Source organism: Alligator mississippiensis, chromosome 6, assembly GCF_030867095.1.
Source record: "Alligator mississippiensis isolate rAllMis1 chromosome 6, rAllMis1, whole genome shotgun sequence".
Taxonomy (NCBI): Eukaryota; Metazoa; Chordata; order Crocodylia; family Alligatoridae; genus Alligator; species Alligator mississippiensis.
Genome location: NC_081829.1, coordinates 63,764,122 through 63,779,578, shown reverse-complemented (window position 1 = coordinate 63,779,578; position 15,457 = coordinate 63,764,122). Strand labels below are relative to the sequence as shown.

Sequence of the window (15,457 nt, the reverse complement as noted above, 5' to 3'; positions counted from 1 at the left end):
GAGCCCAGCAGGGCAAATTATGCTGAGGGGAAACCAGCACGGGTTTGTGGTGGGCAGATCGTGCCTGACCAATCTAGTCTCCTTCTATGACCAGGTTCCGAAATGCCTGGACACAGGAGGAGAGGTGGATGTCGTATACTTAGACTTCAGGAAGGCCTTCGATACGGTATCCCACCCCATACTGGTGAACAAGTTAAGAGGCTGTGATGTGGATGACTGCACAGTCCGGTGGGTGGCGAATTGGCTAGAGGGCTGCACCCAGAGAGTCGTGGTGGATGGGTCGGTCTCGACCTGGAAGGGTGTGGGCAGTGGGGTCCCGCAGGGCTCGGTCCCTGGACCGATACTCTTTAATGTCTTCATCAGTGACTTGGACGAGGGAGTGAAATGTACTCTGTCCAAGTTTGCAGATGACACAAAGCTATGGGGATATGTGGACACACCGGAGGGCAGGGAACAGCTGCAGGCAGACCTGGATAGGTTGGACAAGTGGGCAGAAAACAACAGGATGCAGTTCAACAAGGAGAAATGCAAAGTGCTGCACCTAGGGAGGAAAAATGTCCAGCACACCTACAGCCTAGGGAATGACCTGCTGGGTGGCACAGAGGTGGAAAGGGATCTTGGAGTCCTAGTGGACTCCAAGATGAACATGAGCCGGCAGTGTGACGAAGCCATCAAAAAAGCCAATGGCACTTTATCGTGCATCAGCAGATGCATGACGAATAGGTCCAAGGAGGTGATACTTCCCCTCTATCGGGCGCTGGTCAGACCGCAGTTGGAGTACTGCGTGCAATTCTGGGCGCCACACTTCAAGAAGGATGCGGATAACCTGGAGAGGGTTCAGAGAAGGGCAACTCGTATGGTCAAGGGCCTGCAGATCAAGCCCTACGAGGAGAGACTAGAGAAACTGGACCTTTTCAGCCTCCGCAAGAGAAGGTTGAGAGGCGACCTTGTGGCTGCCTTTAAGTTCATCACGGGGGCACAGAAGGGAATTGGTGAGTTTTTATTCACCAAGGCGCCCCCGGGGGTTACAAGAAACAATGGCCACAAGCTAGCAGAGAGCAGATTTAGATTGGACATTAGGAAGAACTTCTTCACAGTTCGAGTGGCCAAGGTCTGGAACGGGCTCCCAAGGGAGGTGGTGCTCTCCCCTACCCTGGGGGTCTTCAAGAGGAGGTTAGATGAGCATCTACCTGGGGTCATCTAGACCCAGCACTCTTTCCTGCTTATGCAGGGGGTCGGACTTGATGATCTATTGAGGTCCCTTCAGACCCTAACATCTATGAATCTATGAATCTATAATTCCCATGAAGGCACCTCATTTTGCAAAAACTTTAAGTTTTCCACTTGTAGTTCACCAGCTATCTCCTCACCGTTTCCCTTTGGGATGTAGCCTCTTTGAGTCTCTTATCTTCACTAGATACCAGCTGAAAATTATGACAAAATGACAAATGTGTGAGGGAGTGAGTGAGTGTGTACAAATAATCAAGGAAATTCTTTCCTGATTCAACAGATAAGCACACTCTAAGCATCTTGGAAATGGGAGTCCAAACCATATCTCCATTACAGGTTGTAGAGGAAAGGGACACAGTTGCAGCACAATAGCTTTATGCCCTGATTGATTCACATACAAGAGGAGCGGGGCCAGGAATGCCAGTCAACATAACACAGCCTCTTCAATGCAACCCATTTTGGTTGGGGACGAGTGGAAAGCCCCACAGTAGTCAAGACTTCATCCCCCCTTCTATTTTCCTTTCAGTACTGAAGGAATTGCCTTCCTGCAAAGAGATACAGCAACCACTGCACACCCATTTTAATAAACTGGGGTCACTTTTTATTACTTTTGTGAGTTCTACTTTGGCTTCTCTAATAATAGGAATGTACTCTTGGCACTTATTTTTTAAAAGAAGGCTGTATGATGATACTTCCATATAAAATCCATGATACCTTAGAAGAAACATGCACTTTCTACCAAGACTGGGTGAAGAATTTAGAAGCTCAAAAAATTAAAGTAAGTAAATATAATATATGCAACCCATCCTTATCCTAGGTAGTTCTGTGAATGTCAGCTTTCAAGTAGTAATACTGGGTACAGTAAAATAAGAGTTTTCAGACATTAGACATGGCGCACAAAAATGAAAATTGATCAACATTTTTCATAAAGCTATATATATTACATTTTATTAGGCCTGTGCAAAGTGGCTAGTATTGCTTCAGATTTGGATTTGGCTGCTTTGGGGGACAGTGATTCGATTCAGTGATTCAGGCAGGGGCTGGGGTTTAGCAGGGGTCCCCCCCCATGGTCCTCTTCCCCCTTCCCTGCCCCCTACTTACCAGCTCCACGTCTGACTTCAGCTCCCTGCTGCAGCAGCCGGGGACTGTCCACATCATTGAAGCTCTCCAAATCTTTTCCAAAGATTCAGAGATCTTCGAATTGATTCAGACCCTTTTATTGGTCCCCTGATTTGATTCAGATTTGGAAATTCAGCCACCAAATTGGGCCAAATCTCCTCCAGATCGAATCAGCACCCAAAGCTTTGCACAGCCCTACATTTTATATTCCAAACTCCATATTTAACAGAATAATAAAAAATAGGGCTGGAAGAAACTTCAGGTGGTCTTCTTAGGGTCTTGTCACATATTCATTTGCAACAGTTTCAAATCACTTGACTGCAATGACCTATGAAAGTTAGTATGCACCAGGAGATAATCCTTTCCCGAAAGAAAATGCTTTGCAATGCCACAAGGGGACTTAGCACTGCTTGAATATTCATCTGCTTGAGTTTTAATTGCACTTAGTATTAAATTAAATTTGATGCTACTCAATCCAATCTGATCAAAACAAAATCATTCCTAAGAGTGTTAGATGTTACCTTTCCCACATGGTAAATGCTCTTAAGATGGAAGTGTCCATGCATTAAGGCAGCAAAAGACAAGGTAAGTACCCCTCTGAGCACCTCAAAGTTATGCCTCTGTGGTTGAGCATCATCTCTAGCTGGTGGTAGGCAGGTTGCATTGCAGTAACATCAGTATGCTCCATGGGACCAAGACCAGCAATTTGTGGATCTCCAATATGCCAGGATACATTGCTCCCAATGCCCACCCCTCCACATGGATGATCTATCATTTAGAATTGTACTGTCCTGGACTGACAGAGAGCCATGAAGAGCCAGGTATCTGAGTAGGGAGCCATGGGAGATAGAAGAGAACTCCTGGGGATTCACAGGTGAGCTGCTGTTGGGGAGGGGGAGAGAAGCAGCTGAGCAGGAAACTGTTGGAGACTTGGAGAAATGGACAGCCATGAGACAGAGTTGGCAGCTCCTAGCTATGCCTCTCCTCACCAGCCCTCTGGTGACCCTGGATGGGTGTTGATGTTAAACAGGAAGTCTACTCATGATGTTCAATGTATGCCTGAACCAAGAAACCTCAAACGAGGTCAGATGGGCTCCTTCAGCCACTACCCAAACCAACACTACCATGATTGATGCTTTTGGCAGACTTCATTGTAGATCTCCCACACTCTGAGAACTGTTTTATGATCATGGTTGTGGAAGCTTTAATCAAGATGGCCCACTTTATCCCTGTTCAGTCTGTCCCCACCACTAACAAAACTGCCAATCTATTTCTGAGGCATATATTCTACCTACACTGTTGCCTGTCTCAGGTGCTTTCTGATAATGGTCCCCAGGTTTTTTCACATTTCTAATAAAAGTACTGTCAGGCACTGGGTGTGGAACCTCTTCATTCATCTGCCACCCTCACACTAATGGTCAAACAATGTGCATAAATCAGGCCCTCGAACAATACTCCAGGTGCTGCTTCAACTTTCAACAGGACAACTGAGTGTCCCTGCTCCCACTAGCGAAGTTTGCATATAATAACACTGTTCATATATCCCGAGGCCATAACCCCTTTTTGTCTAACTCTGGAATTCATCTCCAGTTCCAGGTGAACACCATTTACCTTCACACAGATTCTTGCAGTGAATAACCTATCACACCTCCAACAAGTTCAGCAGACACTAAAAGTGCATCTGGATGCTGCCAAGGCTAAGTATAAAGATAGATCAACAGCCCATCCCCACCATTTTGGTTGGTAACAAGGACTGGCTCCCCTCAAAGAATATTCAACCCAGAGACCATAAACCAAACCAGTACTTGGGACAATTTAAGGTGGTGAAACAAACAAACCCTGTGGCTTTCAAGTTCCAGCTACCAGAGACATTGAAGATGTACCCTGTTTTCCACATACCCCAAATCAAACCTTTCATCAAAAGCCCTTTCCCTGACCATATAAACTCACCTCCCCCACCTGTGATAGTGGAAGGTCATGAAGAGTATATCATTAAGAAGGTTTTAGATTCCAAACATGTCTAAGGCAAGTTCCACTATTTAATCAACTGGGAGGGCTAAGGTCCCAAGGAATGATGCTTGAAACCATCTAACCACATTTGTGACCCCAAATTAGTACAAACCTTCCATCAGAGATCTCTAGAAAAGCCAGAGCCTCCAGTGAGTCAGACCCAGCTGGGCCCTGCCCTGCTCAGCCCCCTTGCAGGCATGGGGGCTGGTCCCAATCTCCATGGGTTGGAAGCAGCTGTCCTGGTTTTGGGGAAAGCTGCCTCCCAGCCTCACCAAAATCAGGACCTGTCCTAATATCTGCAGGCAGCTGCCTCCAAGGTATGTGGAAATTGGGACTGGTCCTGACCTCCATGTGGCTGGGAGGTAGCTGCCCACAGAGGTGGGACAGCTCCCCCCACCCTGTAGAGATCAGGGCTTAGCCAGGCAGCAGCTGTGGCTCTCTGATGCCTAGGCTGACTGGGAACAATTTGCTCCAGGTCTATTTGTGCACTTCAGTGCATTACTTAATGTGCCATTTTTCTAGTACCTGTATGTATTGGTACTAGTAAATGTTGCATTAAACTAATTTAATGCACGGTAATTACTGTGAAAGTATAGACAGTGATGCTTTATTGCACATTGGATTAGTTTAATGTGCAGTAAAGCATCTTGTGTAGATGAACCCAGTATGTGCTAAATTTATTACCACCTAGCATTTCTTGGAGTTAGCATGTGAAAACTGTAAGGTGTACAAACACCTTAATTAAATCATCCTAGTCAAGATTTTGTCTAACCTGCTCTTGAAAATTTGCAGGGATGAATACAACTTCTCTAGGTAGATTGTTCCATTGCTTAATTACCCTCATGGTCAGAAAGATCTTAATACCTAGCCTAAATTTCCCCTGGTGCAATTTGAGAGCAGGGTTCCCAGTTGTTTCCCCTGGAAATACAGAAAATAGTTTATCTTTTCTTCAGGTATTTGAAGACTTATAAAATGGCCCTCCATTCTTCTTCACTCCAGACTACATAATCCTACATTCATCCTCTCTGCATAAATCATGTTTCCCAGGTCTCTAATAATTTTTATCACTCTCCTTTGGACTCTTTCTAATCTGGCCATACCTGTCTTGAAGCATGGGGCCCCAATATATGACACAGTGCTCCAGGGTAAGACTAACCAGTGCTGAATAGTGCAGAAGGATGGCTTCTCTTCATTTGCAAGTGACACTCCTGCTAATACAACCCAGAATGGTATTAGCTTTTCTACCACACCATTGACTCATATTCTTATAGTCTATTGCAGGGGTGTCAGACATGTGTCCCATAGACAGAGCTACCTTGTGGAGGTGTTTTATCTGGCCTGCCAGACTACTGGCATGCCAAGAAATTTGCAGGGGTGGCTAGGTGTTAGGCATGGCCCACCACAGAATTCAATCAATTCAATCTTCCCAGTTTTTTCTAGGCTGCATAAATTGAACCAATAAGGAACTAAACAGGTTCAATTTGCACTTAGGAAAGGCAGGTGGAGGTCTGCACTGACCCAGGCCAGAAGGGGTGGGGGGTGTTAGAGCATGCCTCCCAGCCTGCTGGCTCGTGCCCTGCCCAGCCAAGTGGAGGTCATCCCTAAATAGCTGCTGAACAGCCCCCAACCTCCTCTTGCTCCCATAAGGGGAAAAGCCCCCTTCCAGGCACTGGCCCTCTAACCTGGGTGTCTGGCCATATGGGGAGCCCCCATGCCTCTCCCCAGATTGGTCTGGGATCCCCCCAGCCCTTGTCTGCCCAGGTGAAGGGAAGCAAGGGTAATTCCCCACCATGGGGCCAGCTGCATGAGTCACTGACATACAGGGGAGAGGGGGAAAGCAGTCCCACCTCCTGGGACTTCCTCCCAACCCCAGAGTCTGCCCATGTAGGGGGAGCTCCAATGCCAGGGATCCCCCTAATCCCTGGTCTGTTTAGCTGGGGGGGCGGGGGGAGGAAGAGAAGGGAAGTTGGTGATTCCCTCTCTGTGTGGCCAGGCTGGTGCAAGTGAGTGACATACATGAAGGAGGGTGTCACAACCCAAGGGTGTGATTTTTGTTTTGTGTGTGCTTTGGCACCACTGAATTATTTTCCCGCCGTTTGAAGCTTTCTTTGCAGTGTGAATTTCTTCTTTGCAGCTAGGAAATGCACGTTGCAAGGAGTTCCCGCCATTTGTATTCTAATTCAAACCCCATTATTGGCTTGCGTTAAATTATTCACACGTGGCGGCTAGCGATTGGCTTGCTAGCCGTATAAGAGGCTTGAGTGGTTTCCGCCCAAGTTGGAGGACTCCACGACTATCAGGAGGAAGAGAACTTCACGTCTTGTGAAGATCTCTAAGCGCTGCAGAGCCTATTGGACCCAGCGTATTCAAAGAAGGCAACAGGGGTCTGATCAGCCTCTAGCCTCTCCCCATCACCGAGTGCAATCCTCGACGTATCCCTCTTCCCTGCACGCAAAAAGGATCCACGGAGCCTCGACAACTCCGTGGAAGTGATCCGAATACTGCCTGAGTCCTCAAACGAGGATTTAAGCGGAGCTTTGCCTGGGAAACTGTCCAGCCTGCACCGCGACCATCTTCGGTGTAAGTAAACAATCTTGAATCAACCATTATGAGTCCATGCCTAATTCTAGTGTGTCGCCTGCTTTCTCCGACCCAGCATGCCCGGGCTGCTGGCCACAGCCTGCGTGGTGCGAAAAAGGGTCCGGATCGCTCCCGGCCCACACAGAGGGGAGAATGAAGCTGCAGAGGGGCAGGCCTTATCAGCTGGGGGGGAGGGGCAGACTTGGGACAGTTTCCCCTGTTCCCACCTGAATAGGCTGGCTCTATAGAAAGAAGGATCAGGCCCTGCCACCCAGCACAAGCCCCCTGGACCACCCAGAGTGTCTTGCTAGCTGCTACTGATGCCAGACTCTAAGGGACAAGTGGGCAGCTGTGGGGGCTTGTCCTGGGCAATAAGGCCTAAACCTGCCCTCTATGGAGTGTTCCTATCCCTGGCACCAGTGGCATCCAGCAGGACACACTAGGCATCCCTGGGGCATTTAGTCAGGTAGCAGAGCCTGATCCTTCTTTCTATGAAGCTGGCCTGTTCAGATGGGGAAGGTGGAAATTCCCCTGGGGCCCCAACCCCGCAGATGGTAAGACCACAGCCAGGGGGTGGGGGGGTGGGGAGGGCAAAACTGGGATTAAAGGCTTCATTCCCCACTCCTCTGCATATAAGTGACTTGCATTGGCCCAGCCACATGGAGGGGGAGTAATCACCTCTGCGGCTGGGCAGACCAGGGTTGGGGGGATCCTAGGACAGCTTGGTGGAACCTCCCTGAGGCTAGGGCTCCCCCCCCCAACATGGGATGCTGGACTTGGGAGCTAAACTCAGAATGAAGGACTCCTTTTCTTCTCCCCACAATGGGTCAGTGATTCATGGAAGCCTGTCCTGGGAGGGAAAGGGCAACCCTTGAAGACCAGCACTCAGGGCCTGGGCTGGGGGACTCTGTTCCCCTACCTCTGCCCCACTGCCTCACAGAGATGAACAGACAAGCAGAACCAGGCTGGGGAGCAGAGGCATTCCTGCCTCAGCTCTGTGACAGCTGTGGGGTGGGGTTGGCCCTGGCTCAGCCACAGCCGGGCAGAGGCTAGCCCACCTGCCCTGTGAGAAGGGTTAGCAGGAGGCCTCAATGAATCCTGGGATGCTGGGGACTGAGAAATAACTGGATTTGGGAGGGGAGCTGGGACAGAAGTTCCACAAATTGTTTTAACTTAAATCAGTTAAGTTTCATACTATGTTCATCCAGGTTACCTTAAACTGGGTTCAGCCATCCTGAAACCAGTTTGTGTGTGCTGAACTTCTGTTCTGTTACATATTTAAATTGGTTTCCAATCACTTATACCAGGTTATATATAACTTCTGTCCCTAGCCCCATTGTCTACTGTAAACCCCAGGTTCCTTTATACAGCTCTGCAACATAGCCAGTCTTTCCCCATTCTATACTTTCTATATATTTTTTTAAAGTTCAAACTTAATCCCATCCTCCAAATCATTAATAAAGATATTAAACAATACAAGACCCAGGAGAGATCCTTGGACATTGAGCCACTGATAGCTACTCATTGAACATCATGATCCAATCACAATTATCTCATAAAATGATTATTTTATTAACATCAAAATGTGTCCCACAAATTCTATTCTGTCTGGAACACAAGCTAGAAGATTTGGCTAATCTTTGGAACAAACACACCAATAAAAATCCAGAGATTTTGTTTGTTTGTTTTTTTGATGACAGAGATTTTAAATAAATACTTAGCACTGCCTTAAAGATAATGTAGTATGCAGAAGGAGCTACTGAAAAAGTCAACATTTTCCAGTCATTTATATACCTATACTCTAAAACAGAGATGGGCAATTATTTTGGCTGGAGGACCAATTTGGTCATTTTGGTGAGCTGTTGTGGGTCAGCGCATGCTGACCTGGCCCAGTGCAGTGAGGGGTGGGGGCAATTGATGCTTTCTGTCCTGGGCTCATATGCCCTGAACCCACCATCATGGGTGTTGGACAGTAGGGCTGTGCGAGGCTTCGGACAGAGCTTCAAATCCAGAGAAGCTTTGGACACTGCAGGGTCTGAAGTAGCATGTCCGGGTTGAAATGCTGGCCTCATTTGGCTTCCCGAAGTGGTTTGGAGCTCCCGAAGAGCTTCGGAGCCACCTCAGAGCCACCTCAGAGATCCGGCCATAAGGTATAATGGGGAAACAATAAAATATCTATAACTTTGTTGTTTTTTGTCCAATTTGGATGTAATTTTCAGGGGTGGTAGAATATACAGATAAAATGAAGCCTACTGAGTTTCAAGAAGATCAGTGCAGGGGCCTTGGGGGGAACTGTACCCCAAATTCTTGAAAACAAAACTCATGTCATGTCTAGGCATTACAATATAGTGGGGTGAAAACTGCAGGGTTGGTAGCCCTTCCTGAGTCCACAAAGCTTGACAAACTTCAAGAAGATCAGTGCAGGGGTTTGGGAGGAACGGCACCCCAAATTCTTGAAAGCAAAACACCTGTCACGTCTACATGTTACAACACAGGGGTGGTCAAAACTGCAGGGCTGGTAGCTCCTACTGAGGCCACAAAACCTGCCAAGTTTCAAGAAGATCGGTGCAGGGGTTTGGGGGGAACTGCCCTTCAAGCAGGGGACAAGCAAAACTTGTGCCATGGGTGCTGTGGGACTGATTGTGTCTGCCTTGGTGCGGGGAGGGGAGACACTACTGAAGGCCTGGCTTCCAAGCTACTGTGTTACCAGTTACCAATCAATCAATCATGATTCACTCAGGGACCAGGGACTCAGGGACCAGCTCAATACACAGGACCTAGCTACTACATAACAACTTAACGAGCATCAATTAGCACCTAGAAAACTAGGCTAAGGAGAGGAAAGAATCAATACAATCAACTGCCCCAAGACAGACAGTCTTGGCATGAATTTTGTCTGTCAGCAGCTAGGGGTGCAGGGCCCCAGAACCCCGCTGCACTGATCTCCTCAACAGCTGGCAGGCATCGTGGCCTCAGCAGGGGCCACCATCCCTGCAGCTGTCACCCCGCTGCGCCTTAACACATCCAGTGTCACCCATGGCACCAGTTTTGTCTATCAGCAGCTTGAGGTGCAGTTCCCCCAAAAACCCTGCACTGATCTTCTTGAAACTTGGCAGACTTTGTGGCTTCACTAAGTTCTACCAGCTCTGCAGTTTTGACTCTCCTTGTGGTGTAACACAGCTGTGACATGAGTTTGGCTTTCATGAATTTGGGGTACAGTTCCCCCCAAACCCCTGCACTGATCTTCTTGAAACTTGGAAAGTTTCATGCTCTCAGCAGAGACTACCACCCTTGCAAGGTGCATCCAAATTAGAGATAAAACAACTAAGTTATAGATATTTCATTGCATCCAAAGCAGCCAGATACAAAGCCGGATCAGATCACTGCTGACTCACACAGGCCTACTGGATAGAGTGGGTGGGTGACGTCTCCATAGAGATTGGTGGGGATACCCATGTGCAGTGTGCACCCAGCTGAGTTAATGGGGTGGGGCCTGCCATGAGAGAAGTAGATCATGGCTCTGTCCCTGGTTCCAGCCCCATGCTGTCACTACCCCACAATCCTGGCCCCAGCCTGCCCATCCCACACCCAGATGCTGCTTCCTGTCCACCCATGGCTCCATCTGATCTGCCTGGCTGAGCTTGCCCTGCCTGTGGGGGTCCCAGGCCAGTCTCCATGGAGACCTCACTTGTCCAAGCCATCCAGCACCCCTGACAGTGGTTGTGGGGTGGATGGACCAGGGTGCCTAGGTAGTGGGGCTGGGGCTGGCAGTGGTGGAAGCACTACTGGCACCAGCCAGGAGCCACCACTGCAGGGGCTGCCAGGAAGTGGAGTCCAGTTTCTGCATCGCACCTGTATCACCACACACCTGGGGATAGCAGGAATGGCCACATGCACCACAGCCCGGGCTGCCTCTCTGTGCCTGGGCTGGGTGGGGCCAAGAAACTTGCCACAGGTTGGATATAGTCCCTCGGTGGGCTGAATCTAGCCCATGGGCCATATTTTGCCCACCCTGCCCTAAAGTATCCAGTGAAAGAGTGGTAATAGTGGTTCCTACTTTATTTTAATTGTTTCCAATACCAATTTTCAATGACAACCAGTGTAACAGACTGCAATAGATAAAATGATTCTCATTTCAGAATTAGAAGCTCTGAGTTGGAGGAGGGTTTGTGTTCTATATTGTTCATTTCAGGTAAGTGACACTAAATAGTTTTATATTTTAAATACTGTTACAGCTATTTATAATCATCTTTTATTTATATTTATTAATACATATATTTTTCTCAGTAGGAGAAAGAATGGGAATATTTTAACAAAAGCCATTGCATATTTATCAGTCCCTTTTCAAAACCACTGACATTTAATTTAGGAAATTTAACCATTAATGCATTCTAAAAATGAATGGAGTTTTGCTTAAAATCTTAATCCGAAGCTAGCTTCTCAGTGAAAAGAAAATTTAAATAATACCTCAAGCAATATTAGTACTTTCTATGGTTATGAAAAATTCAGAATGGGAAGAAATATTCATTAAATTCTACTCACCTTGACTCTCCATGTAATGCCTAGTGCGATTAGACAGTTCTATCTAATTCATTTTATTAGTGCTTTGTAACACCCTAATTGGATTTTATATTGGACTTATCTAATCAGGAACTAATAAAGGAATTTCTTTTTGTATCTCCTTAGAACAAGTGAAGACAAAGTAAAATGAGCTAATTAGTACTCATTCAAAAAGTTGACTATTAGTGCTAAAATCCAATAATAAATCACACTGATCCAATTTGTAGGTTTGATTTACTGTACCAAAAAAGCCCCTATTCATTACCTCTCTATGTTAAATACAAATATTGTAGGGTAAAACCATTTAATTGTATATGTATGTGTTGTATGTATTTTAATTTTACTATTATTATCTTCAGGTCACATTTTCTGAGTCAGTAACCATAAGGCATGAATGAGAACACACTAAATTCATTCTTCCCTTCTAAGTCTGACATTTTCATGTACTTCCAAATCCACCTCACTGATGACTATGAATGCCTATGCCTGGAATCTAGTGGTAGAAAATCAGGAGCCCCTTTGAATATATAAGGTACAAGTTCTATTGTGTAAAAATCTGGATTTAATATTATCCTGTACATAAAATAATTTTACACTAAATCTTAAATTTTTTATTCTTCTTCTAAATTTTGCTCCTTCCCATTGCACTTTCTACTCACAAATACCCTTAAATCCAAGTTTAAAAAGTTAAAAGTCTAATTGCTTTTCCAACTATATAATGATGAAGTCTGATGAAAAAATGTCACAAAAGAACCCTCATGTCCTATATATTTCCTGAACCATCACGGCTACAACACTATAATCTCTCTTAAATCCATGTGTTTTGGTAATCTGAGACTTCATTACTTTTCTTAAATTACCAAGGCAAGCAAGCAGTGTGATAGATTAACCAAGACAAGAGAGATGTATCATAAGCTTGTCTAAAGTTCAAATATTTAACAGTTTCCCATGTCTACAATTTCACTGATACCAAATCTTTAATTTGTAAGTCTAAAGTGCATTTTGCATGATTCAGATATATAAATATCCAATTATAGCCAACTTCATTGATGTGCAGTTTGTTGTGCTCATAAATTAAAATTTTGTTATACTTCAAAACTTAGGGCCCTTCCATGGGTCCAAATTAAAGCCAGACTGAAACTGCTATAGAGTTGTTATACATTTTTAAACCCTAACTTTGTAGCTGGTTAGCTTTTTTTTATAGCTGAATAGAAATTTTTATGGTGTGATAATTACTTTGCATGTGTAGTTGGTCTTACTTTGCATGTGTGGCCAGTGTAAATGTATTGTTCAATTAACCAGTCAATTACATATTATATGTAATGTTAGGCAGGGACCTTAGTTGCCCAAAACTGAGCATTCAAACCTCATGGATGAAAAACTTTCAGTTGCTGTAATTTAGAAATATATTTAGAAACTACTACATTCCAAAATGTCTCTCTCAATTTAGTTATACTTTCTTATTCATTATATTTTATTTTATTACTCATATTATAATGCCCTTCTTCATATATCCCATTAGGAAGCATCCCACAGGTATAAAATGATAGATCATTTTCACTCTAGTGTACCATAATTTGCATCTTGCTGATTTAAATTTCTCATTAGAATTAGTCTTTACCAGAAGCCTTCGGATGACTGTTAACTTGTCTTTACAATGCTCCTTCTCATTGCTATTAACTCTTTTACTACAAATGCTTCTGACTTCTACAATTATTTAGAAACTTCCCTTTCAACATGGAGCTCCTCCTTAGCTTCCATACTTTTCTAAAAGTCCACTGGTGACTTAATAAGAATAACTTTTCCTGATCCTATTCTAAGCATACTCTATGATTTCTATACAAGTATTTGTATCATCAAATATTTAATTATGCCTACTCATGAGGTGAGTCAGAACTGGGCAGGGCTCAAGTACAGAGCAAATTGTTTCAGACCCTTGGCAACCACTGGGTGAAAAAAAACACACATTTGTGGAACCCAGATCTGTTGGTTTAAGTGACTTAGTTTAAAATGCCTAAACCAGAGTCAGGATTGCCACATGCAAGTATTCATCACTCCATGTAAATTGGGGGGTGGGGGGAGGCTGACAATTGTGTGGAGGAGGGGAGGGAATATAGATTAAAAATAGGCTGGTCAGTGTCCCAGGGTAGGGGCAAGGGGGCAGAAGGTAAAAGCAGCACAGACCCAGGGCTGTGAAGAGTGGTTTGGAATATATACAATTGTTCAAGAGATCAGGTTAACCCATCTTAATCTAAAATTAATTCTAACTTTAGATTAGGTGTGCCATTTCTAAACTGACTGAAGCACTGCAAACATACATATTAAGCAACAGTTACATTTCTCCAAATCTATTAATGCAATTTAAGCCTGAAGGTTAATTTTTGGCAGGAAACAATGGCCACCAAAAAAACAGAAATCACTGGAGGGCAGTGTACATTGGTCCAGGATACAATACATATAATGGGAAGGATGGGCAAAAAGCAGACTAAGATAGCTTTTTAGACTGCAGAATTTACCTCTTGTAGCTTAGGGAAATGCATAGCTGTTCCCTTTAAAACAACTATAGAGCTACTGTATGTCACCAAAGCAGTCCAGCAGAGACACACAGCCCTTTCTGATTGTCAGTTTTCACCTGTTTTCCAATTTTTTAATAACTATGACCTAACGTTATGAAGGAGTATCCTGAGGAAAACAATGAGCAGCTTTAATCAGCTTTTGTCATTCTGTTTTAGATTTCCAGTGTTATAAATAAATTGCCAGGTCAAAATAAGGGAACATTCTTGCAAGGTCAAATTCTGTGCCATCTTGTAAATAAGCTAGAATCAGCAAATTTTAGGCTATTCCATGATAGTTATATGAAACAAAATACAGAAGCCATGTGGAGGTTAATTAAATGAAAGAAAATAAAAACTTGAACTGGCCTTGGTAAATCAAACTTGTACGACCACATATTATTACATAGGACTTATACCACGGCAGTTTTAATGTATCCTTTATTTAAAGTTAATAGTTTGGTATTTTTTCTCTCCCAAACACAATTAACTAAAAAAAAAAAAAAATCTACTCTATACCAGTGGTCATCAAACTTTTTGTCTGGCAGGCCAGATGATCAGTGCCCAGTCCCTCCATAGGCTGTATCTTGCTGGTGAACCCAATCCAGTGCTGAGGGCATGCACGACGTGGCCCCATCCAGCCATACAGAATAGGGTTGGGAGGGTAGCATAGCCATCATCCAGCTGTGTGGGAGAATGGGTCTTAACAGGGCCCTTATCCAGCCCCATGGGTGGAGGGGGCATGTCTTGACCTTATGTCCATGGCCTCAACTTGGCTGAGGGGGATGGGGGTGTGGAACCAGCTAAATGAGAGGAAGGGGTGTGACCCAGCCACACTGGAGGAAGGGGGAATGGCCCAGCCCCAACCTGGTCTTCTGGATGAAAGGGGGCATGGCTCAGCCCTGTTAGAAAAAGGGGGTGTGCCCAGCCCTAACCCAGCCATGCAGAGTGAAAGGGGCAAGTCCTGGCTCCAATCTGGCCATGTGAAGGGAGGGTCATGGCCTGGCTCTTACCTATCTCACAGGACTCGGGATTTTGGTAGCAGGGAAGGATGACAGTACTGCCACTGCTCTCCTACCACCAAGTTTCCTGACTTGTGGGGAGCTCCACAGGTCAGAAGTCTCCAAGGTTCTGTGGGCCACATTTGGCCTGTGGGATGGAGGTCGGGCACCCTACTCTGTACAGTTATTCGCCCTATACCATAGCAGGTGATTGGATAATATGGCCATCTGAAGTCTCTTCCAGGCCTTTTCTATGATTCTATTAATTCATTATAGTCCCTTTCAAATTTATACCATGCAATACAAGGATCTGAAATTATTTTCATGAACTGGAATAGAAGCTGTCTTTCCTTTCATTATATGAACATACATATTCTGCTTCATAAGAATGCTTGAGAAAAAAAA

At 45.1% G+C, this 15,457-nt stretch overlaps 1 protein-coding gene across 3 annotated transcripts in view; it reads right to left on the bottom strand.

Moving 5' to 3' along the window:
- PCDH15 (protocadherin related 15) overlaps positions 1-15,457 on the bottom strand; it is a 1,303,618-nt gene that overhangs the window by 120,583 nt on the left and 1,167,578 nt on the right. The window lies entirely within an intron of this gene.